This window comes from Humulus lupulus, chromosome 1 (genome assembly GCF_963169125.1).
Source record: "Humulus lupulus chromosome 1, drHumLupu1.1, whole genome shotgun sequence".
NCBI lineage: Eukaryota > Viridiplantae > Streptophyta > Magnoliopsida > Rosales > Cannabaceae > Humulus > Humulus lupulus.
The window spans coordinates 130,971,408-130,996,351 of record NC_084793.1 but is presented as its reverse complement, the minus strand read 5'-3'; positions in this window follow the sequence as shown (position 1 = coordinate 130,996,351).

Below are 24,944 nucleotides of genomic sequence, written 5' to 3'. Positions count from 1 at the left end.
TTATTGCGTATGCATCATGGAAGCTGAAGGAGTATGAGCAGCGGTACCCTACCCATGATCTAGAATTGGCAGCGGTGGTATTCGCATTGAAAGTTTGGCGACATTACTTGTATGGGGAGAAGTGCGAGACATACAGTGACCATAAGAGTTTAAAGTACTTCTTCACCTAGAAGGATTTCAATATGAGGTAGAGGCGTTGGTTGGAGTTGGTAAAGGACTATGATTGTGATATCCATTACCACCCAGGGAAAGCCAATGTGGTGGTGGACGCGTTGAGTCGGAGGGGCCCGGGACAGTTGTTTAGCTCTGCACAGATATCAAAAGAGTTGGTAGAAGAGATGACTAGAGTGAAGATAAAGTTGGTTGTGGGTTGGTTGGCTAATATTACCTTGCAGCCTACTCTCATGGAGAGGATAAGAGAGGGTCAGATGGATGATGCGCAGTTGCAGGAGGCTAGAGGGAATGTCCTAGCTGGGACAGCTAAGGATTATTCTATTTTAGAGACTGAATTATTACGGTATAAGAGTCGGATATGTGTCTTGACATATATGGGTATTAGACGAGAGATATTAGATGAATCCCATACTACACCATACTCACTCCATCCATGCACTACAAAGATGTATCAGAATCTACAGATGTTGTATTGGTGGCTTGGGATGAATAAGGATGTAGTGGAGTACGCGGCCAAGTGTTTGACCTGTCAGCAAGTGAAGGCTGAGCATCAGTGACCAGTGGGGCTACTACAGCCTTTGGGTATTCTTGAGTGGAAATGGGAGGACATTACAATGGATTTTGTGGGAGGTTTACCCAAGTCAGTGGGGCTACATAACTCAGTGTGGGTGATAATAGACAGATACACCAAGTCAGCTCATTTTTTGCCGGTAAAGACGACCTATACTGTGGATCAGTATGCGGAGCTGTACGTGAGGGAGATTTTAGGTCTCCATAGGTATCCCAAGTCTATAGTGTCAGACTGAGATCCTATCTTTACCTCCATGTTTTGGGGTGGTTTACAGAAGGCTATGGGAACTCAGCTAAAGTTCAGTACGACCTTTCATCCTCATAACGATGGACAGTTTGAGAGGACAATTCAGGTTTTGGAGGACATGCTCAGGGCATGTGTGATAGACTTTGAGGGGTCTTGGAGTAAGTATCATCCATTGATTGAGTTTTAATACAACAACAGTTACCAATCAACGACTGGAGTAGCTCTATACGAGATGTTATATGGGAGGAGGTGTAAATCGCCCATTCATTGGGATGTGATGGGTGAGAGGAAGTATTTGAGGCCGGAGATGGTTCAAAAGACTAATGAAGCTATTGAGAAGATCTGAGCTCAAATGCTTGCTTCGCAGAGCAGATAGAAAAGCTATGCTGATCCTAAGCGCAGGGAGGTGGAGTTCCAGGTAGGGGACCATGTGTTTCTGCGAGTCTCACCACTGTGAGGGGTGAGAAGGTTTGGGAAAAAGGGCAAGCTGAGCCCTTGATTTATTGGACCTTTTGAGATCCTGGAGAGGATCGGGCAGGTGGCCTATAGACTGGCACTACCACCGTCATTTTTTGGAGTTCATGATGTATTCCATATTTTTATGCTTTGGAAGTATGTCTCAGATATGAATCATGTGTTGAAGTATGAAGACTTGGAGTTACAGATAGATTTGTCTTATGAGGAGCGACCGGTTCAAGTCTTAGACAGGAAAGACAAGGTTCTACGGAACAATGTGATTCCTATAGTCAAAGTATTCTGGAGGAATAGCAGGGTCAAGGAAGCAACCTGGGAGCTTGAGTCAGCAATGTAGGACCAGTATCCCGAGTTATTCAGGTAAATTTTGAGGATGAAATTCTCAGTAGGAGGGGATAGTTGTAACGAGCCAAAATTGCTAATAAGGCTTAAGGGCCTTAATTAGCGTGCCAGGATGGCATAATTGGTATATGTGTGATTATATGGTTAAATGCATGATTTTGTGGCATGCATGATAAATATGATTATATGAATATGTTATATGCATGTTTATGAGTATTAGATATGCATGTGAGCCCTTTATAGCTTATAAGGGAATATATGTAATTTTGTCCCGTTAAGGGCATAAATGTGATTATATGTGATAAATTGTTGAGACCACATTATTATGTGGATATATTTGCAGCATATGGCTCGAGACAGTCCTAGTGAGCAGATTAGCGAAATAGTCACAGCGGGGTTGATACTCGGCTCGAGGGGAGCCTAGGGGTATTTTGGGAATTTAGAGAATATTTTGGGATTTATTAGATATTGAATAAGTATTTGGTAATTAATTTGACACGATGGGGCTAATTTTTTAATAGTAAGAACACTTGAGGAATTAGTGAAATGACCATTAGTAACATTATGAGGACTAATAAGTTATGAGGGGCAAGATAGTATTTTTAGGGGTTAAATGATATATCCTCTTTGATTCTAGACTGAGTTAGAAAATCACTTAGAACCTTCAGCTCACTCTCATCTCTCTCTCCATCTCACGATTTCTCTCTCTCTCTCTCTCTATACTTTGAAGCTAAGGGAAGAAAAGGGCTGAAGAACTTAGGCTTGAAGCTGGAATTATGAAAGGGATTTGGATGAATTGAATCTTTAGAAACCAAGGGGTTTAGCTTGGACTTAAGCTCAAGGCTTGGAGGTTGTAGCTTGAGTAGATTCAATCATAATTGAGGTAAGTTCCTTATCACTGGTCATGTTAAGAAATTCTGGTATTTGTGTGGAATTAGACTGGGTTTTGGGTAATAAATGGCTGATGATTTGGGATAGAAACTTCAGTATGTATAGTTGTAATTTTGTGTTTGAATTGGGTGATTAGAAGCCTTGAACTCGTAGTTTAGTTTAGTCTTGGTTGGGGGGTTAGCTTGGTTTGGAATTTTGGGAAAATTGTCTCAGAGAAGTGTGAAGAAAACCCAAAATTTCTGGGTTCAAAGGGGCCCCCCGCGACCCAGCTTTGGGGCGTCGCGGCCCGTGTGCCCAGAAGGCCCTGGGTATGCTCTCTAACTTGGGGGGGGGGGGGGCACTGCAACCTTAGGAGGCAAGTCGCAGCCCGCCTCCCCTGTGGCTTGGGGTTTTTGGTCTCTAACCTAGGGGCAAGTCGCGACCCTTTGGGCCAGGTCACGACCTGCCTAGGGCTTTTTACCTTGGGATGGTTTCTAGAATTGGTAAGGCTCGAGGGTTCGAACCTAAGCGCTCGGGACAATTTATACTACCCGGTTTAGTAGAAATTGATGTCTCGGAGGCTAGTTTTTATCTCCTAAGTATTTATTTGGATTGGAAGTTGATGATTACCCTTTGGACACTGTGACTAGGTTTATTGCCAAGGCTTAGGATTGAAGATTGTGCTTGGGATCGTTCTATTATCTCCACTCGAAATTCAAGGTAAGAAAACTACACCCTTTTGTGGATTTGTTGGGACTGAGATTCCCTGTATCTGGATATGTATGTGTTGTATAACTGTGATATCGTTATGCAAACATGAAATGAATTGCCTAAGAGAGCCGAGGCTGATGATTTGTGCATAGGACGCGGCTTGGCCACTGTGAGCGGAGGTCAGCTAGATAAACACTGGACTTGGCCTAAGCGAGCCAGAGTCAGTGGAGTAAATAGAGGGTGCGGCCTAAGGGCGTCGACCCTAAGTATTGCATATTGATTGAGATAAATTGCTAAGCGTACATGTTTATTGTTATTAGTTTGATGTTTATGACTTGTTGAGTATCTCGATGACTGTCTTATGATTTATTGATTATCATCACGTATTATGTATTACTGTTATGGTTTTCTTGCTGGGCCTTGGCTCATGGGTGCTACATAGTGCAGGTAAAGGCAATGTTAAGATGGATCAACCCTAAGTTGGAGAGCTCTGGGGGCGAGGTGTACATTGTCAGTTGCTCGTTCGCCTCAGCTGAGGGAAAGTACAGGGACAAAGCCGAAAATTTGTATTTTGCAATTAGAATGGCGACTAGATTGTATATAACTTTTGAGAATTTTGTAACTTTGTCTCTAAAACCGTGTTTTTGGGATCCCATGTACCAAACGTTTATTTTAATATCTTTTATCCCTAATCTGTTAGCTGGTGTAGGATCACATTACTGATCAAATGACTTGATTAGCAAGTCCTGCACTATTTTAAAACACACAGTGTAACGGTCTTGGTTATCCAAGGCGTTACACGACCTTTACTCAGACCTGTTGTCCCAAACAGGCCAATCCTGCAGGAATCTCGATGCCAATGTATCGCGGTTTTGGAGGGGGGAAAATCCCACACGCCTCATCGACCAGACAATGGAGCTTGGGGTTTTGGTAAGCCTGTTCCCCGTGACTTTTACTTTCTTTTATCAGCTATTTATTTTCTTACCCTTGTAATCAATTTTTGTTTTAGGCCCTTCTTGGTGTCCTTCGCCAGAGTTCGGTATTCTCCTCAAAGATGGCAGCAGCGGAAACCCTGGTTTACGAAACAAACCAGGCTCGCATTCGAGCTGAAGATGGTCTGAATGAGGCCAAGGGAGCCTAGGTCAAAGCTGAGGAGGCCCAAGCCAAGACCGAGGATGCCCTCAAGCTTCTCGAAGCTAAACTTGATTCCTCCAAGGCTACTGCCAATAGCTTGAAGGAAGAACTCGACACTAAGACAGCGGATTTTGACGCTGCCAGGTCCAAGATCGATTGCCTAAAGGCAGTGACAAGTGCTACCAAGGCCAAGGATGAACGCCTGAAGGAGGAGAAGGATTTCTCCTTTGGAATTCTTGAAGACTACAAGAAGCGCCTTACTAAGGAGTTTAAGATCAAGAAGGATTCGTCTATAGGCCGAGCTATGTACATGATATGGTCTCTAAACCCCAAAATTGACAATTCGTTCCTCCAGGACAAAGAAGAGGAGTTACTCTCCAAGTGGAAGGCTCGGTTGGCTCAGGAGGAGGTCACAACCACTACCCAAGAAGGTGGGAATGGGGATGAGAAAGGCGAGGAGGCCGAGTCTGGTTCAGTTGACCAACACTGAGCTGTCTCGAATAGGGCTGCGTCCCTCATAATTTTTGTAACTATACTATATTTTTTTTATGCCTTTGGGGCAAAGACAATTTACAACTCGAGTCTATGCCATTTTGATTATCTTGTGAATGTTATATTTTAATAGTAGTTCTTATGCTTTCAACTTTCTAGCTCGAAAATCCTTTTTTCACATTATCTACCTTTAGCTTTTTGCCTTAATATTATACATCATATTTCTGGATTGAAATATTTCGAGCATGCTATTATCAAGGACCTGCTTTTATACTTGTTTATTTGTACAAATATAAGTTGGGTTTAAGTTCGAATTTCAATACATTCATGCATAATTTATTAGAAATTCCCATGTTTGACTTTGTTATTGTCAAAGTTAAACTTTGCTTTTACCATATATTTTGTTAAAAAAAAATACTTATATGGTACGTAACCTTGTTAGTCTAGTTATATTTTATTTTTCCAGTTACTTTTCCTCGTCCTCGAGTATGATCTCAAGGTTGCAAGGTCGAAACTCATTTGCAAAAATTTCCATCCCTGGTCTCGACTTATGCTTTTTGGTTGGTTTATCTAGAATTCCAACATTTGACTGTGTTGATTAGGTTTTGCTGGTTTGTTCCAGACTTGTGTAATTCATGTTTCGTTAACAATCAATACCTTGCCACTAGATTTTATTTTTATTTGTTATATTTTTTTGAGCCTATGGTATGATTGTATACAACTTATGAACCCTTAATCTCCTATGATTGTGATCTTAGGTTATTGAATTTTGAGGGCTTGCAAAAAAGTATAACATAAAAATACAACATTTGAATGAAATTCAGTACTTTATTGACAAAAGGCAAAAATAAAATACACGCCTGATTAAAACGAATAAACATCATTCCTATATTACTAATAATAAGGTCGTAGATGTTCATCATTCCAAGCTCACGGAACTAATCCTCCATAGCCTTGCTAGTTTATAAACTCCAGGTCGAATGATAGACTCGATATGATAGGGTCCCTCCCAATTAGGCCCAAGCACTCATGCAGATGGGTTTTCTGTGGCCTGAAACACACACCTCAATACCAATTCTCCCAATCTGAATTTCCTATCTTAGACTCTTTTGTTAAAATATCTCGTAGCCTTTTGCTGGTATGCAACATTTTTCAATTGGGCTTCATCTTGTCTTTCTTTGATAAGGTCCAAAATTTCTTCGAGCTAGGATTGGTTCGAGGTTTGATCATATGCATCGCGCCTTATAGTTGGGGTTTCGACCTCGATAGGCAACATGGCCTCACAACCATAAGCCAGGGAGAAGGGGTGTGCCCCGTCAAGGTTCTCGCAATTGTTCTGTATGCCCACAAGACTTGTGGTAGTTCCTCCGGACATCTCCCCTTAGCTTCTTCTAACCTTTTCTTCATAGAACTCTTTAGAGTTTTATTTACTGCTTCGACCTGGCCATTTTCTTTTGGATGGGCCACGGAGGAAAAGCTTTTAATTATCTCATTTTTTTCGCAGAAGTGTGTGAACAAATCACTATCAAATTGGGTCCCATTATCCCCAAAATCTTCCTGGGAATCCTGTACCTACAGATGATGTTTTTTACTACGAAATCTAGGACTTTCTTCAAAGTGATAGTAGCTAAGGGTTCGACTTCCGTCCACTTCGTAAAATAATCAATGACGACTAAAACATATTTTACTCCACCTTTTTTCGGTTGGCAAGGAGCGTATGAGGTCGATTCCCCATATCGCGAATGGCCATGGGGAGCTCATCATGGTAAGCTCAGTGGGTTCAACTCACAGTATTGAAGCGAACCATTGACACTTATCATAACACTTAATGTACTCAAATGAGTCTACCTTGACTGTTGGCCAGAAATTTCATTGCCTAATCACCTTTTTTTACAGACTATGCCCCCCAGTGTGGTCTCCACAAAATCCTTCATGGATTTCTTCTAAAATCTTCTTTGTCTCGGGGGGAGTTACACACCTAAGTAGTGGCATGGAGTATCCCCTTCTATACAACTTTCCTTCCAAGATGGTGTACCTTGGTATTTTGTACATAAGTTTTCCAGCCTCGTTCTGGTCTGCTAGGACACTTCCGGTTTCAAGATAGTCAACTATTAGAGTCATCCAGGTGGGTTGCGAGTCAATCATGTTGACATCTTCTTCCTTGGGCTCGGTTATTCTTGGAACCAGTAGGAATTCTACTAGAACCACGTTGAGTGTGTCAGCTTCTTTGGTCATGGCGAGCCTGGCCAATGCATTTGCATTCGAATTTTGTTCCCGGGGAACTTGTTCTTTTGTGTAGAACTCAAATTCTCCAAATGTTGCCTTAACTTTCTCCAGATAGGCTGCCACTTTTATGCCACGAGCCTGATATTCACCTAGGACTTGGTTAGTGACCAACTGAGAGTCACTGTAGCAGTGGATGGTTTTTACTTTGAGCTCGGAGGCTATCCGAAGACCTACTAATAATGCCTCATATTCAGCCTCGTTATTCGATGCCTCAAAGCCAAACCTTAACGCTGATCCAAGCTCGACGAGCCATTTCAAAAATCTCCTGGATGATTCGAGCTTGGATAGTACTTGCCTTAACGGCTAATCAGTTACACATGGATAGGATGTGCTTGGAAATAGGGTCGAAGCTTTCGAGATGCATGTATTAGGCACAAAGCCAAATTTTCCATTAATGGGTATCTACATTTTCCCCCTAGTTCCTTTTGCTGACTTAGTAAATGGGTTTTTGTACTTTCTTATCCTCCCGAACAAGTACTGCACTAATGGCATGTTCGGTTATGGCAAGGTATGAGTATAAGACTTCCCCTGTGATTGGTTTAGATAAGATTGGTGGCTTTGCGAGATGTTTCTTAAGGTTCTGGAACGTGAGTTCACACTCGTCCGACCATTCAAATTTATTGCCCCCTCTTAAAAGATTAAAGAATGGAAGACAACAATCTGTAGATCTCAAGAAAAATCTACTTAAGGTCGTAGTTCAGGCTCGTAGGGAGAACCGTCTCCCGTCTTGAGCTCATTCACATATCTCTTCTAGGCATTTCTACCCGATCCAGAAAGGTGAGGTCCTTCGGAGATAGTTACCAAATCCTCCCCATCTATTGAGGGAGGTCTATCATCTTCCCTTGCTCGTGAGGTGTTATTATGTTGGGCAGGTTGCGTAGAAGTTGCCCGCTATCTAGCTGATGCTTGAGTGGTATTTCAGTTTCTTATGTATTGTCCGAAATATCCTTTAGAGCTCAGGCCTTTGATCCCGTCTTTTAGTTGTTGGCACTCATTGGTGGTATGTCCGACGTCCTGTGGAACCAGCAGTAGTTCTTGGTGTCTCTCTTTGATTCCTGACTTCGCATTGGGTCAGGTTGCCTAAACAGGACCTAATTCTCTTTTGCGACAAAGATATTCTCCTGACTTTCTGTGAGCTTGGTGTAAACTGTATAAATGGAGAAATACTTGTCTCATTTCTTCTTTTTCCCCCCATCTGTCTCTAAGTTGTTCCCTTCATTTTTCTTTCTTTTTGAAGGGTCATCTCCTGAGGGTCGAGACGCTGATGGGGTAGCCGAGGTCGAGGCTTTGTTAACATTCATCGTTGTAGTTATAATGGGTTAAGGGGTCAATTTTAATGCTAACCTCGCCTCCTTTACATTGACGAATCTCTGAGCCCTTTTGTTGAACTAAGTTATTGTTCTTATCGGTTTTCTCTACATATCATCCTGAAGGGGACTTCATGGCAATATACCAGCTCAAACGACCATAAGATGACCACTATCATCAACATTACGGGCTTGTGCCACCTTGATGTTAAACCTCACCTGGTAGCTTTTTAATGACTCCCCTGGCTGTTGTCTGACATTGGTCAAGGTTGAGGCCTCGTGCCTGACGCCTACCATGGCCATGAATTGTTTTTTAAAATCCTTTTCCAATTGATCCCAAGATGAGATCTAATGTCTTCTGAATGTATCGAACCAGTTTTTCGTGAGTCCTGTCAAAGTAGTTAGAAATAACATGCATCTGAGCTCGTAGCCAACGTTGTTGGCTCGCATGATGGTGTTAAATGTGCTCAGATGGCTGTACGAGTCTGAGTTCCATTCAAAAGCAGCTACATGGGGAATCTTGAACCCGTAAGGGAATGGTGTGTTTGATATATCTAGATCAAAAGGCTCGAGCTCCTCATCGTAATCGTCAGCCTTGTCCTTATTCCTCTCATCCTAAAGGCTCTTTCGAGCTGATTAATTCTCTCCTGGACCAAGTCCACTAGAGGCCGAGATTGTGCTTGCGGTAGCTGGTTGTTGTTTATAAAAACTCCAGCTCCTTGTCCCAGTATAGGGTTATACTGGTTCCTATATACTGACTGCACAGGTTCCTTTCGGTTGTTCAGATGTGCACGTAAATTGGGGTTCGAGAGATTGGCTGTAGCATCTTAGAATTCTACTTAGCTAGATAGTAGTAGCTTATGCTTTAGTATTTTAGTTTTTGTGGTTATTAATTCAAGCCAGGATTTAGTTGGAAAATCATAGAGATAGTTATGGATTTTATAAGTTTAGCCTGTAGTTTAGAAATACTAATTTTATCATAAGGTTTGATTAATATAGTAGGTCCTAGAAATATTATTTATTATAACCTAAGGTTTAGATAGAATAATTAAGAATGTGACACTTGTCACATGAATGTTTATTAAGGATTTAAGGATTTTAGGTATATAAAGTAATAAAGGATAAATGTAGGAAGTCTAGAACCTTCCCTCAGCTGTTAGGTCTCGTATTACTCAGTCAAAGTTGTTTAAACAAACTTCAAGTGTGCTGAAAGTGTGCAAAAATGTTTTTGATATTGTAATGCCCCAAATTTCCTAATAAGGTTTAGGACCTTGATTAGGAGGTCGGGAGGGCCATAATTGATTTATTATGATATTTAATGATTATATGCATGTTTATGTGAATTATATTATTATATGATGGTAAATGCATGCATATGGGTTCAATTTTAATTATAAGGGCGTTTTGGTAATTTGGCCCGTTGAGGGCGTGATTGTGTATTTTTATGCATGTGGGTGAATTATAAATAATACCACATTATATGTGGATTGGTTCGAGCCATTCGGCATGAGACGATCATGGAAAATGCAGGTTTTCGGTCTAGTCATAACGGGATTAAGTTCGTGGCTCGGAGTAAGTCTCGGGGTAATTTGGTGATTAGAACGTTGCCGGGGATTAAAGGGTAACGGGATGTGAATTATTGGTATTTGGGAATATTGAGAATAATGGGAATTGGAGGGTGTTAGTTATAATTAACGAGATAGGCGAGAAAGGACGAGTTTACCCTTGGGAGTCTTTAGAAGCCTTTATTGGACCTAGGGGCAAAATGGTCTTTTCACCCCTAAGATATATATCAACTCAAGGTTGTAGAAACCTTTAGACCAAAACAGAGCATCCTCATCTTCAGTTCTTCTCTCCTTCTCGTACACCATTTCTCCTCTTCCATCCTTTGGAATTCTTGAAGCCAACTTGAAGAACCAAGCTAGGAGATCAAAGGTGGGTGCTTAGGAACTTAGTTCAATCATTGAAGAGGACTCAAATCCAACTTGAGGTAAGGTTTCATCCAAGAACTTAAGCTTTACCCTGTTTTTTTAAGTTATTTTTCAGTTGGGAATTTGAGATGTTAGTTATGAGAATTCATGGAAGTTCTTGTGTAAGATTGCTTGGGTTTTGATGAGGGTGTGATGTAGATGAGGTTAGGGGGTTGAATTTTATGTTTTGATGATGTTTGGGATAGGTTTGGAGACTTGGTTTTCAGGGGAAATCGCAGGGGAGAAGACCAGAAAAGTTGCTGGTATGCTGATGGCGCCCCAGCGCTAGGCAGAGCTGATTCTGGAGCTCTCTGACTTTGGGGCAGCGCCCCAGCGCTAGTGCATTTTCCAGCAACCTATTTTTAGGGCTCGGAATGACTTTGAAGGCTCGGGGGTTGGTTCTTTTACCCCGTTTGGGTAGATTAAGAGTCCCGAGAGTGCGGGATGGATCTCGGGAGTGTGGTTTTAGATTATAAACCTCTTTATGATTTATTTTATTGATGGGATTCCATATTTGGTTATGACTAGGTGACCGCTAAAGGACCAAAGGATTGATCGTTCTCAAGGGTCGTTCTTTTACTAATTCTTGCTTGAACCTGAGGTAAGAAAACTGCACCCCATGTGTGACATGCATGGCTATTATTGATGCATGTTGGATGTTTAAATGTAAACATTGATAGCATAATGAATGCTTAGCAATCTTGCTCATTTGCATATGATTACTATTGAGGCATGTGGGATGATTAAGTGTGATGCATGTGATGCACGAGAAACATGTGATTAGGGCATGCCATGAGTGATGGATATGAGATTGGTCAGAGCTTGAGACTCTGTGTTTGTGCATTATCAATATTATGCTCACAACTGTTAGGAAAGCATGCTAAATGTTCTACTCTTAGATGAATGACATATTGATAGCATTGCTTACTTGTGCATGGCTCTGACTAACTAGTCAGAATTGGCAAAGGTGTTAGTATCAACTGTGAAGCTGTGACTCACTAGTCAGGTTCAGCAGTGGTACTGGGCACTGGTCACATTGTGCTGACTCACTAGTCAGGACGGCCTTAGCGTGTTCCACACAAGCCAACAAAGATTAGATCTAATCGACTTTCTGCATTGGATGACTTAAAGAGCATTAATGCCAATATTAAAATCACTTGTATAGCCAAGGGCTAGCCATTTAGAGCCAGAGCCAGCGAGCCCCGTGACTGTTATGTCACATGGCTATGGGCACAGGCCCCACAGTGACGTGCTTGCCAATCACTCATCTGATAAGAGCCATTGCAGGAAAGCCCAGGTAACGGTGTCGTTACACGACTATGGGCACTGAGCCCCTAGTGACTTCCTTGTCAGTCACTCAGTATGGTTTACCAGAGCCTCAAGTGATATTCACTCATCTGATCAGAGCTATGAGCTCTGTATGATCATTTTGATCATCATATACATGGCTTTGGGCACTGAGCCCCTAGTGACTTGTTTGGCAGTCACTCAGCATGGTTTATTAGAACCTCAAGTGTTGAGACACTCATCTGATTAGAATTGACTTGATAGTCCTCCAATCAGAAGGGCAGGATTTCTTATCCTGGATACCCCAGCATTTTTTGAATTCATTTTCATGCTTGAATAAAGCTATGTTTGCTAGGCATGCCAGATATGATTTGATATCATGATATGACTGTTTATGAGCATATGAGTTTTCTTGCTGGGCTTCGGCTCATGGGTGCTGTGTGGTGCAGGTAAAGGCAAAAGGAAGCTGGACCATTCTTGAGTTGGAGAGCTTAGGTGATGACGTGTACATATGCAGCTGCTCGACCAATACTTGGGCGAGGTTTGAAAGTGGAACTAGGGTGAAACCCTGTTTTGCCGCTTAGAACGACCTGTTGTAAATATTTTCTTGTAATAGACTCTAAAATTATATTTTTGGGATCCCAATGTATATGATAGATGTTCTAGTGAAACGTTATATCTTAACTAAATTTTTTAATCCCTAAACCGCTAGTCATACTTAGTTACACGTTTATGGCCAAACGACTTGATTAGCGGGTTTAGCACTGTTTGCAATGTGCACTGTAGCGATCCCTGGAGTTGGGGTGTTACAGATATATACACGTAAGCCGATATATCACCTATGATTGATACGGAAAACACGTCAACTTCGCACGAATGAAACCAAGGAAGCTCGGGAATATGGGGGAGGCGATGTATCGCCTATAGGGGGTGATATATCAGCTCCACATGCATATTTTGAAAGTCTGTGGAATCCAAGCTAGAAACAGCCCTGAACAACTTGGACTTGCTCTTGAACTACTTTGACCAAGTTCTGGGCATCTGTTGAGCAGAAAATTCAATCTTTATTCAATTATTTATTTATTTTAAAAGGAGTTAGTTTCACTCATTGAACTCTATAAATAAGACTCTTCACTCAGCCATTTTCATCATCATTCAAGCACTTCTCAGAGCCTCCAAGCTGCTAAATTCGTTCTACAGAGAAACACTAGGGTTTTGGGGTTAAAAGCTTTCAAATCTATGTTTTTCTAAACACTTGGGAAGTAAGATAGAGTGTGATTTCGGTATTGAGGTGTAGAACGAAGCTCTAAGCTGTCTAAGGTACTTTTATCCTTGGGTTTAGTTCATTATAGTTCCTCTTATTCTTTTCATTTTCTTCCAAATCCTAACTTATTATAATTTCTTTTGGGTTAAGTGTTTTATTTTCTTGAAACTTAAGGTTTTCGGTAAGTTCTTATCTTGATGGTTTGCATCTTTTCTTCAACTTCTTTTCTTTAGGAAACTTATGATTTTTTTTACTGTTTGGTTTTAGGAGTTTCTAATCCCACACTTGTCTCCAATACCTCAATTGTTGGTAAGTAAAAGAAGTTAGATTTTATGTGTTATGATTATGTTTATATGATATGTATGTATGTATGTATGTATGTATGTATGTATGTATGTATGCGTGTATGTGTGTATGTATGTATGTTGTTTTTATGTTTATAGTCGCTTGGGAAATATGGTTGCAAATAAGCAAATCCTGAGATTTTTATCATCATCGTAGACTATAGTTGTGTTTAAACCTACCTATAAAATAGTTGCAAGAGGACCTAGATGGTTTTTATCACATACTACAGTAATGAGTTAATGGCCATTAATTTGTAGTCCTATGCTTTAAGATTTATGTTTTTATGTCTTATGTTTTAAGTTATGTTTTAGTAGTTTTTCCTTACTGGGCATTAGGCTCATTCCTTTTTATTTAGATGGTGCAGGTAATGAACATGGAAGGCGGGACGAATTCTAGGTGGCTTTGGCATGTGTATTGGGAGAGAACTAAATGAATGGACTGTTGGGAACGATCAAGGATGACGTTTATGTTTCGAGTCTTTTTAATTATGTATTTATGATTTTCTGCATTTAGTATTTGAACGATTAAAATAAAGGTTTAATTTTCTTTATGGTTTTTATGTAATAATAATGGGATCCCGTATTTTGGATTTTCTAATAAAGTTCTATTATTTTATGTATGTATTCGAAAATAATGACTATGTCTTAGTAGTTTTAATGGTTCGAGGTCTTTAAGTTAGTTGGGTCATTACCGTTGGTATCAGAGCCACGATTCATATCCATGAAGTTCTCCTTAATACACACGCAAAAGCTCCAGATCTAACCGCCAATGTAAGTGTTTATGTTAAAATCTAAAGTTTTAGTCATTATGTTTTCAGTCAAAATGAATGGAGCTTTGACCTATCATGATATCCGAGCCATTAAGGCATTGAAAAGGGTTAGAGAGCCAAGGGATACAATAGAGTGCTAGAAAGAATCACTCAAAGATTGATCATATTTCACAAGGAGATAGTTCAAGTTCAAATTGCTAGGCAAATTATGATGAGAGCCATGGAACAATATGTCCTAGTAATTAGGCTTTTTAAGGATTTTCCTTCTGTAGTTTCAAAATTGGAAGAATTATGGGAGATTATGGATGATGAAGATGATTTACTGGTAGCCATGAGATATTATTTTCTTATACTTAGGTTTACCTATAAATTTGAGTTTCAATTCACCAATGAACAAAAGCATAATATCCTAATGGATATTCCCCGTGGTAGTTTTGATGCTTATGATACTGATGATTATGAGGAAATAACTGATGATATGCTAGATGAAGGTCCAGATGTAGAAGATACTGATTTTTAGAAATTTTACCCTAGTTATTATTAGTATAGTTTCTTTATTTTGAATTTATTATTGTAATAAGTGAAAATCTTTTTCCAAATGAATAAAGTTGTTATTTTTTTATGACATGTATGAGTTTGATCTTTTTTCTCAATCATAATCAACTTAGAATAAATTCAATAAATAATGATTGAGTTCGATGAGGGTGGACACAAATCAATGGACCGGGTTCTATATTGAGAGTTGCCATAGTAGTGGGAACGATTTTACTGATCCCAGCCCTCCCTCAATGTGGTTAACTTTGGAACAACAACCAGTTTCGAGCATGAGAATTAAGTCATATAGGGTGGTTAGAAACAAACTTAGAAAATAATAAAGATGGCCTAATAGTCTAAAGTATAGAAACGCACCCAAATTTATAAAGATGGCTTACATAATTTTTCATAAGAAATCATAACTGATAGGTCCGAGTTATGTTTTCTTAGACTAAGTTTTGCCTTAGAAACTATTGGGGTAAGTTCTAATGTGTTTTCTCAACTGTTAGAACTTTGCTAAACATGTCGCTACGAAGGTCTACACACATGAATGACAATGCTCCCAACACCGCCAACGAGACTCACGAGGCCCCTCCAGCCCAAAGAATGGGAATGCGTGCTTCCATTATTGCTGCCAATAGAAATGCACCACCACTAGTTGACAACAACACTGAAATTATCCGGTTACGACAATAAGTAGAAGAACTTCTGCAACAACAATGACAACAACCTCAGCCACAGCCTAATCGCAGCTTCAGCCACAACCTCAGCTAGCGGCTCAAGCACCCCAACTAGATTAGAATGTAGGATATCCATATGGGGGATGTCCGATGGCGAATTATGCGCCTTATCTAGCTCAGTACATAGAGCCAGTCTATGAGCGTTTCCGTAAGCAGCATGTTCCAAATTTTGAAGGGACAACAGACCCCTTTGAGGCTGAAGAATGGCTCAAGAATGTGGAGTTATTCTATCACACATGAACCTCAGCAACGTAGATTGAATATCCTGCGTTTCCTCTCTACTGAAAAAGGATGATAGAATCTCATGGGATTTGGTACAACAGATTCATGATATCACCACCATGACTTGGGCCAGATTTGTAGAGCTGTTTCACAAAAAGTACTGCAACTCGGCAGTCATCGCTACGAGGGTGTAAGAGTTTGCAACTCTGAAGCAAGGCAATTTGACGGTAGTTGAGTACGCTCGATAATTTGATCGGCTAGCCATGTTTGCACCAGAGTTAGTCCTAAACGACTACTTAAGGGTTACCAAGTTCACCAGGGGACTTAGACCTAAGATTGAATTAGGGGTCAAGCTTGCAAATCCCGGAACCACTTCTTATGCCATTGTTCTAGAAACGACTATAGAGGTGGAAAGGCTCCAAGAAAATGTTAGCTAGGAGGAGGCAAGTAAGTCTGAACCCAAGCAGTAGAATCAGACTCAGAATGGTTGAAACCACAACAACAACCAACATAAGAATACTGGGCAGAAAAGAAAGCATCCTGATAATAAGAAGACCGACACTGAAAAAAGAGCATGGACTAACAATGGTAATAACAGATCGGGTAATGTGGAATACCCTCAGTGCTCCAAGTGCCATAAATGACATACTGGGGAGTGTTGTGCAAACAACAAGGGTTGCTACAATTTTGGCTAGGAAGGTCATTGAAAAAGAGATTGTCTGCAGCTCAAAACAGAAGAAAAGAAGGAAAACAAGATGGTTCCAGCCAAAGTATTCACCTTGACTAAGGGGGAAGCTGAAAATAGTAATAAGGTGGTCATAGGTCAGCTTCTTATCCTCGATAATATATGTTCAGTATTGTTTGATTTGGGAGCAACACACTCCTATATCTCGTTAGGAATGATAGAGAAATTAGACAAACCTTGTGAAAGATTTAGAACTAGGTTTGTTACGGAACTGCCTTCGGGCGAAATCGTTCTATCATCACAAATAGTACGAGGAGTACCGATCAAAGTCGAGGGTACGGAGCTAGAAGGAGACCTGATAGAGCTAGAGATCAAAGACATCGATGTAATACTGGGCATGGACTGGCTAGCAAGACATGGTGCAACCATCGATTGTTGACGCAAGCAAGTGACATTCAAAACCCCTGAGGGTCAGAAACTATGTTTTATGGGAAAGGTTTCAAGACTACGGACACCACTTATCTCATCTCTCAAAGCTCAGAGAATGATAGATAAAGGATGTCATGCATTCTTAGCAAGCGTCACAGATGTGGCACAGGAAACACCATTAATGGTTGGAGACGTCCGCATTATAAAGGAATTTCCAGAAATATTTCCTGATGACTTACCACGGTTACCCCCTACTCGGGAAATTGACTTCACAATCAAACTAGTACTGAGAACCGAGCCTATCTCAAAGGCACCCTACCGGATGGCACCTACTGAACTCAAGGAGTTAAAAATGCAGTTACAAGAGCTCTTAGACTTGGGATTCATCAGATCGAGCCATTCGCCATGGGGGGCACTGGATCTATTTGTGAAGAAGAAAGATGGAAGCATGCAGATGTGTATCGATTACCACGAGCTAAACAAGGAGACAATTAAGAATAAGTACCTGCTACCCCAGATCGATGACTTATTCGATCAACTCTAAGGAGTGACTATATTTTCAAAGATTGATCTACGGTCCGATTATCACCAACTCAAGGTAAGGGAAGAAGATATACCAAAGACAGCTTTTAGGACTCGATACGGATATTATGAGTTCTTAGTTATGTCTTTCAGTCTTACCAACACTCTAGCCGCATTTATGGACTTAATGAATCTGGTCTTCAAGGATTACTTGGAAAAATTCTTCGTGGTGTTCATAGACGATATATTGGTGTACTCAAAGGACGAATTCGAGCACGAGGAACACTTAAGACTGACCACGCTGTGACTAAAGGAGCATCAAATCTATGCCAAGTTCAAGAAATGTGAATTTTGGCTATCACAAGTAGCGTTCCTCAACCACATTGTATCCAAAGATGGAGTCGCAGTAGACCCAACTAAGGTAGAGGCTGCGAAGGATTGGCCAAGACCTAAGAATGCGTCAGAAGGTAGAAGTTTTCTTGGGCTAGCAGGCTATTACGAGAGCTTTGTAGAAGGCTTTTCTAAGATAGCCACTTTGCTTACCAACTTGACACGGAAATAGAAATAGTTCAACTGGACAGATAAATGTAAAGAAAGCTTCCAGTTGCTCAAAGATAAATTATGCTCTGCACCAGTACTTTGCGTACCGACACAAGTTGGTATACTGTGATGTGTCTAAGCAAGGTTTAGGCTGTGTGCTGATGCAAAATGACAAGGTGATAGCCTACGCCTCAAGGCAGCTGAAGGAATATGAGCAACACTATCAAACACACGATATGGAGTTGGCGGCGGTGGTCTTCGCACTAAAAATCTAGCGCGACAATCTTTATGGAGAACAGTGTGAGACTTATACGCATCATAAGAGCTTAAAATATCTCTTCATGTAGAAGGAACTCAATATGAGGCAGCGAAGGTGGTTGGAAATAGTAAAGGACTATGACGGCGAAATCCTAGACCACCCAAGAAAGGTAAATGTAGTTGCAGATGCGTTAAGTCAGAAGAGTTACGGAAATTTGGCAGCATTATCTGGAATTTAAAAGCTGCTACAGCAAGAGCTGATTAATGCCGGAATAGAAATAGTCATGGGTCAACTGGCTAACTTTTCGATCCAGTTAAGTTCACTAGATGATATACAGTTCGGGCAAGGGCATGATGACATGTTATTATCGTATATGGTTGCAGTCAAAGAAGGAAAGACTACAAATTTCTCTATATCAGGACATGGGTTCTTAAGATATAAGGGTCGGGTATGGATGCTGAAAGACCATGGAATTAAGATGAAGATTTTAGAAGAGGCACACACTACCCCATACTCTGTTCACCTGGGATCAACCAAGTTGACTCACAACCTTAAGGCACTAAATTGGTGGCCAAAAATGAAGAAACACGTAGCAGAGTATGTATCCAAATGCCTAATATGCCAGCAAGTAAAGGCGGAACATCAGCGATCTGCATGCTTATTACAACCGCTTAGTATTCCAGAATGGATGTGGGAAGACATAGCCATGGACTTTGTGACAGGATTACCATGAACAAATAAGCAGCATGACTCGGCTTGGGTTGTGGAAGATAGACTCACCAAGTCAGCTTACTTCCTACCTGTCAAGACTACGTACACTACGGACCAGTACGTAGACATTTATGTTCAAAAAATTGTACGACTGCATGGAATCCCTAAGACCATAGCATCCGATAGAGGATCAATGTTTACATCAAGATTTTGGGGAAGCTTGCAGCAAGCCATGGGTACTGTTGACGCGGTTCTTCGCCAACAGGTAATTAAGAAAATAAGAGGAAGGGATTAGTGCTTATGTTGAACCGATATAGATGAATGATCTCTTGAGAATGGGCTGGTGACACAAATATGTTTTTAGGTGGTTCAAAGGTTAAAATCCTTCTACTCCACCAGTCAATATTATTGCTATATGCTTAGTATTCTTTTATAGGGTATTTCTTACACAATAGGATCCAACCCCTTGTAATTCCCAGGGTCTCCATATTTATAGGAGAAGGCACCTGGGAGTTAGTAAGAAGGTCATCTCGTGACCTTCTTACCTATCATGTCAACTCTGTGACATTCATGATTAATTCATAAACCTGACACATAAGTGTGGTCAAATCAATAGGTAAGGGGGATAATGGGCCGCACGGCCCAACCCAGTCGTGGGTGTCTGAATACGCACGTTCACGCTGCGTGTCCGAGAAGTTAGGGATATATCAGACACGTGATGTCTGATATATGCACGTTTACCTTGCGTGGTTGACTTTATAAGGGGTCATAGCCCCAACCCCAGCTCATACCACGAGCTGGATGCTTCCCTCGACCTGTGGCCTTCAGAATCCAGACTCAGTCTAACCTTGGCGAACCCTTAGGCTACCTCGAGCTGAGGAGGTAGGATCTTTCGATGGTAGCTCTGGTCTGTGGGGATGTCCACGTGGCTGATACAGTTCAGGCCGTATCTCAGCTCGTTAACAGCCCGTGGGAAAACCAGGGCGTACATTTGCCCCCCAAGCCCCTGCTCGTGGTACACGACGTCGCATAGGGCCACAGTAGGGGCTTTTAGGCTTCCCCATGAACTCTTCACATTCCATATTTTACGCAGGCGCCGAATACATGGAACATCGTGGTTGGTGACGGTACGTCTTCCGAGAACCGCATTTAATGGCCTAGACTATACTCATCCGTCGTTTTGTCTTTCGAGTGGAGAGCCTTGGATCCCACATCAAGGCAATCCAACGGCCCTCCTTACGTGGCCCTTCACGTATATAAAAGGGGTGGCCACCTTACTCATGGGCCACCCGTTCATTTGAAATTTTTCAGAAATTTCTTCTTCTTCTCTCTTCATCTTCAAAAGAAAAACCCTATTCTTTCCGACTGCCATTCCTAACGCTCAAGAAGTGTAGGTGCAAGGGTCCCTTTGAAGCTTTGGAATCAACTACTCTGACGAAGCCCTTACCTAGGTGATCCCTTCATCCTCTTCTCAACCAATACATAATGTAAGTCTCCTGACTGTGCATGTTTTGAAATTATTTTTCACTGTAGCTTAGGTAAATATTTTACTGTAGCCTCATGCAAGGTTTCGCTGGTTTTTTGTGTGCATGAAGGGTGAAAGCCTTTTAGGTTAGGGTATCTTTGCAGTAGAGAACCATTTAGGAGCATGGTTTATAGGGTGCGTTTTCTGGGGAAAATTTCTGGGTAGGATTTTTGGGATGCTGGTTTAAAGTATTCAGTATTTTGGGTGCAAAACCGGGTAGCTTAGGGGACACACTTCACAGGCAGTTTTGCCTTTCTTGCCTACTGAAACTTTCCTTCCAAGGAAAATTCTATCCTGACCCTCCTGACACACAAATTCTGAGTAATCGGGGATCTGTTGGGAGCACAGGCACGTGTTCATAGAACCGCGTGGTCTCACTCTCCACGGGCTGGGCTTACCTTAGCTCGTGTCAAGGAAACACTTTTAGATTCTTCTCCACTTTTAGGTCGCCTTTTTCTAAAATTTCTTCTTTTTGTTCGCTAGGCGACTAGATGGGACCCAAGAGGAACGCCCCCAAGAAGTCCGTAGGCAGCTCGTCCTCCCAACAAGACAAGGGAAAGGAGGTGATGGTTGAATCCTCGATTCCCAACTTCGGGCCAGCAGTGGAACGGGAGCTCGAGGTGGCCCCCGACGCGTTCTTTGAGGCGGAGAGGATCGTCTCAAAGATTACTGACTAGGCGAGGGTAAACAAAATATTTCTCTCCCATAACATCGAGCTGGGGAGAGGATCCGTGATTGCTCGACCTCCCGCAGAAGGCAAGCGGAGCTGCGCACCGCTTGATGAGGCGTTCTCAGCATGGAGCAATGAACATTTCCAGGTGGGGGCCTTCCTCCCGTTAGACCAGTACTTCGCCGACTTCCTCAACTTCGTGAGGTTGGCCCCATTCCAGCTCCCCCCTAACTCATACCGTTTGTTGGCAGGGTTAAGATACTTGTTCTTGAAATAGGAGTGGGAGGTCCCCACTCCTGCGGACATCCTGTATTTCTTCTGCCTCAAGGCCAGCCCGGAGCAGCAGGGGCGAGCTGACGGGTTTTATTACTTAACCCGGTTCCCCAACACGGCTGCGGTCATCGAGCTGCCCAGCTACCCCAACGACTTCAAAGATCAATTCTTTATGTCGACGGAGTTCCTAAACTGCGAGCTGCACTACTTCAATCATCCTCGTAAGTTCCTTTCAACCTTAGCTCGTAAGTTAAGTATCGGTTAGCTCCCCCTATATCCATTTCTGACTTAGGATAATTCTGCAGCTATCTTCGCGAGGACAGAGAAGTCTGTGATCCTCGGCAGCCAGTACGAGACACTGGCGGGCTTGCCCCCAGTGAAAAGGACTATCATCAGCTCGTGACAGACGAGACGATGCTGGCCTGTAAGCTGATCTCCCCAGGCCAGACTCTGAACCTGAGGAGGCTCCGGGCGCTTCCCCCAGCTCGCGATACTAGGCCTATCATCGTGGAGGAAGCCGCGGGGGATGAAGATGAGGAGGCCGAGGAGGACGAAGTGCCCCTCGTGAGGACGAGGAAGCGGGCGCTGGAGGTCACCCAAAGAACAGACGAGGAGAGGATCCGGTCCAGAGCAGCCGCAGGTCCTTCTGGCCAAGGTAACCCATACATGTTTAGGAACTTAGATAGGGCCACTGCCAACCCCCGGCTAGCTAGGTACAATCCCAAACAGATCGTCCAACGCCATCGAAGTGACCCAGACTTAGATGAAACCCTGCTCCACTGCGTCGACCAGCTCCTGTTGGATTACGAAAGTAGCCATCCTAGGGGTACCATAGTTGTAGACAACACCCTAGCTTTTAGGTCAGTCCTATTCGAGGAGTATGGGACTAACCTTCGGTCATGGCCATCACTCCGGGAGGCTACCGTAGCTCCGGGTCTTAGGCAATATGTAGAGGAGTCTAGTCCTGAGACAACCTCAGATCCGGAACCTACGCCAGCTCGAGAAATAATTTCCTTAGATTCCCCCGTGGAAGCTCCGGGGCCGATGGTCGTAATCGTAGATTCTTCTTCTATCTCGGGGGGTAGGATTCCCTTTAGTATATATACATACTTGAAGTTTTCTTTTTCCCCTTTGTTTTTGCATGACTGCTAACTTGTATACTAACCATATCTTTGTTTTGACAGAAGAGATGTCTCAGCCCGGAGGAAAGAGTCTGTGAGCTGTGTTCACCGGAGGGAACTCCTCCGCCGGGGCCTCTGGGCCCAAAATGAAGAAGCTCCGGACGTTGAAGAAAGTCGCCGGGGCCCCCACCAAGTCTCTTGCAAAGGAGAAAGAGCAGCCCCCAGCTGCCCAGGTCGAGGAAACTGTTCCTCCTGCCGCACGGGGGAGCATGCCCCCGGCCCCCTCCGCGAGCTCTGGCCTTCGTCCGGGACACAGGAGCGGAGCCCAGGGCTTCGACGATTATGCCTCCCGAGGTGCGCATCCCGGTGGACCCCCAGGACCTGGAGAAAATTCCAGACTCCTTTTGGGGGACGGTGTATGACACAGCGAACTACGCCGTCAGCCACTTCTACAAATTCAACGAGAGGGAGCTCAGGGCCATCGAAACAAGGAGCCCGGTGGGCGTGCTGGAATCTTCATTGGGCATGGCCCTAACGGTAAGCTGACCTCACCCTTTTATGGTTTTTGATTATCATGCCTTGCCCTATTTTTCCTTTCTCCCTTCTCTCTTTTTTTTTCTCTAAGGCAGTTGCCTCTCCGTTTTTGCAGAGCGCCCTGGCCCTTCACCGGAGCATAGCCCGGACCAAGGCCCAGCTCAAGGATATGAGGAGCGAGCATCAGGCGGTTATGGCCAACCACCAGACTTCCTTGCAGATGACCAAGGATGCCCTGGCGGCCGCGCAGGCCGAGCTGGAAGAAGTCTGTCCCAAGCTTCGGGAGGTCGAGGCAACCAAAGTCGCCCTTGCCGCTGCGCGGGCAGAGCTAGACACTGCGAAGGCCGGGACCGAGGAGGCCAAGGCCGCCCTGGAAGCCGAGAAGGTAGCCTCCAGCACTGCCATGGAGGATATGCTCTACCATTGTTGGTTCTACAACTCTGAAGGTGACTTCTCCTTCTTGGGAGCGGACGTCTGGGAACCCTTGCTGGAGGGGTTTAAAGCTCGCCTCGAGAAAGAAGCACCTTATGAGACCGGGGAAGTCTCCAGCGCAGCTGAGGAGGGCGAGACGACGACCTCCACAGGGCAGCCTGGCGGAGCTTAGGGCCTTCCTTTTTCGCACCTTTTCCTTTAATATTCTCAAATTTTTTGTGTAACTTTTGCATGAGGTGTTTCCACCTCGAGACAATCTAATTATCAATTTTATTCTTAATTGACTTATTTCCTTTTGTCTTTATGCACTTTAGTTACTATTTTGAAAAACTTAGTTCGCGTTAATTTTTATCAATATCTCGTGCTTTTTAAGAAAAAACAACGATCAATCGATTTAAATTAACTTCTAAGTTTTATGACCTGGTTATATCCAGGAACTTAATTTGAAAACTTAGTTCATGTTAACTTTTATCAATATGTCGTGTTCTTTTGGAAAAACAACGATCAATTGATTTAAATTAACTTCTAAGTTTTATGACCTGGTTATATCCAGGAACTTAATTTGAAAACTTAGTTCGTGTTAACTTTTATCAACATCTTGTGTTCTTTAGGAAAAACAACGATCAATCGATTTAAATTAACTTCTAAGTTTTATGACCTGGTTATATCCAGGAACTTAATTTGAAAACTTAGTTCGTGTTAACTTTTATCAATATCTCGTGCTCTTTAGGAAACACAACGATCAATCGATTTAAATTAACTTCTAAGTTTTATGACCTGGTTATATCCAGGAACTTAATTTGAAAACTTAGTTCGTGTTAACTTTTATCAATATCTCGTGCTCTTTAGGAAAAACAACGATCAATCGATTTAAATTAACTTCTAAGTTTTATGACCTGGTTAAATCCAGGATAGGACTTAGTTCGCGTTAATCCTCTATCAATATCTCGCGTTTTTTAAGAAAAACAACGATCAATCGATATGAATCAACTTCTAAGTCTTTAAGGCGACCTGGTTATATCCAGGTACCATATGCCCCCCATGTAACTGGGAAAGGGTCTTTCGTGGTTACTTTAGATTACACTTGTAAATATGTACAATCATAAACGAAAAGTTAATTCTCATTGCGTAATACATAAAAAATGACCTTTTAGGCCTTACAAGGGAATTATTGATAATATCTCTTCAAATGGATGGCGTTCCAAGTTGATGGGACTGCCCCTCCATCTAGCCGAGCTAATTTGTAAGTTCCCTCTTTAATGACCTCGATGACTTGATATGTGTAACGCCCTACTACCTTAGAGCCGTTACTAAGTGAGTTTAAAATAGAAATCGTGCTTTTGACTGACTCTAAGTGGTTTCTAAAACCAAAAGTGTGAATAAACCAGGGTTTAAGGCTGTACTCTTTGAAAATGTTTAGTTTCATTGAAAACGTTCAGTATCAAACATCTGGGATCCCAAAATAAGGTTTACAAAATATTTACAACTCAAAAATAGATTTACAC